Source organism: Mus pahari, chromosome 14 (genome assembly GCF_900095145.1).
Source record: "Mus pahari chromosome 14, PAHARI_EIJ_v1.1, whole genome shotgun sequence".
Lineage (NCBI taxonomy): Eukaryota > Metazoa > Chordata > Mammalia > Rodentia > Muridae > Mus > Mus pahari.
This window is the reverse complement of record NC_034603.1, coordinates 38,430,840-38,432,726: the sequence shown is the minus strand read 5'-3', so window position 1 is coordinate 38,432,726 and position 1,887 is coordinate 38,430,840. Positions and strand designations below refer to the sequence as shown.

The 1,887-nt window shown below is 49.7% G+C and overlaps 1 protein-coding gene across 11 annotated transcripts in view; it reads right to left on the bottom strand.

The window, feature by feature from the left end:
- Mink1 (misshapen like kinase 1) overlaps positions 1-1,887 on the bottom strand; it is a 52,940-nt gene that overhangs the window by 19,416 nt on the left and 31,637 nt on the right. The window lies entirely within an intron of this gene.

Genomic DNA, 1,887 nt, shown 5'->3' with positions numbered 1-1,887 from the left:
GACCTATGGCTATGTATCTGTATTCCCAAGTGCAAGTGAGGGCGCCCAAACACACTGCTGGCCTGGGCTTAACTTAAAGAAAGGTAATGCCCACAATGCACTGCTGTGTACCCACAACAGCCCAGGCTGGCAGTGTGTCTCAATAAGAGTTTAGAATTACTGCTATTACGTTAAAGGCGGAGAAGAGGGGCTGGAGAGACGGCTCAGCAGTTATGAGCACTGGCTGCTCTTTCAAAGGCCTTGGTTCAATTCCTAGCACCTGCGTGGCAGCTCACAACTGTCTGTAACTCTAGTTCCAGATACCCTCCAATTCCCTCACCTTCACACAGACATACATTGCAGGCAAAACACTACATATGAAATAAAAATTTAAAAATGGGTACAGAGATAAGCCAGGGCACAGGGGGCACCATCCTTTGGTCTTCCCTCCCTAGTTCGTGTCTGGTAAGACACAAAGTGTTTGGGACATGTGAAGGGTCCTCCACAAACGGAGAGAGAAAGGGCCTCTCACTGCCGCACTGAACTCTGCCCTTCCTCCTGTTCCGAGCCACCCAGTGCCAGGAGAAAGCCCACAGAGGGAACAAAGCTTCTAAAGATCCCCTCCTCCTGCTGCTGAGAGCAGGCAGCCTGGTCTCACAGGCTCATCTGTGGCCCTACCCTAAGGCCACCCAAACCCTCCAGGCAGGAGGTGGCTGCAAGCTGAAGAGACTGGCCCCCAGTATCATTCTGCACAGAGAGTAGGTCTGGCCCAATCCCTGCAGAGACCAAGGACACCAATGTGGTGTCAACTCTCCAGGCAACAGGTAAAGTCTCAGAGCTGAGCATCCAAACGGGATATAACCTAAAAGTTCCCTCTCCCTGACTTGAAGAGCCAATATAGGATTTCTGAAAGTAAAAACATCCTGTTGTGCTGAAGAGAACTACAGGGACAGGGTCTGGGCACAGACCCCGGAGACCCCCTGCCCAGGGTTTTCAGGAATGTGTGTACTGCACTTTGTCCATTTTCTCAGAGAGGAAGTGGTTCCCTCCCAGCAGAGATCACAAGGCACTGTGATTACATATTTACTTGCTGGGAAACTCCCTGGAGGAAGTGCCTGCATTCTACTTGTTCTCCAAATCTGTCCAGCATCTCAACGGACCTGGCACTCGGCAGCCTGAAACATGTACCCCATTCTCTGCAAGAGAATCTCATGGCAATGAAGGAGCCTCCTCCTGATCCTTGATTATCCATGTCAACAGTCAAGCATTTTACTTTCACACTAACAAAAAGAAAAAAGTTATATGCATGGCATGTAAATCGTCCTTGGCTTCCACCTTCCTTGACACAGGATCTCACTGCTGAGTATGTCAGAATAACTGACTTGCTACAGAGAGTGTGGAGGGAGGACAGCTTGGAAAGGTCTGCTCTGTCTACCATGTGGGTCCTGGGAAACAGAACTCAGCTTTTCCTGATGTCTCTGTGCTAAACGTCCTAACTGCATATAATCTAACACTCCAATACAGAATCAATACAGGATTTCTGAAAATAAAAACATCCAGTTGTACTGAAGGAATCTTATGAGACCAATCTATAAAATAAATCTTTAACAGGACTCAAAGGAAAAGGGAGCACTGTTGCCACCAGTTGGGGATGCAGATGGGAGCACTGCTGCTACCAGTTGGGGATGGAGTGGGATCACTGTTGCCACCAGTTGGGGATGGAGTGGGATCACTGTTGCCACCATTTGGGGATGCAGATGGGAGCACTGTTGCCACCAGTTGGGGATGTAGATGGGAGCACTGTTGCCACCATTTGGGGATGCAGATGGGAGCACTGTTGCCACCAGTTGGGGATGCAGATGGGAGCACTGTTGCCACCAGTTGGGGATGCAGATGGGAGCACTGTTG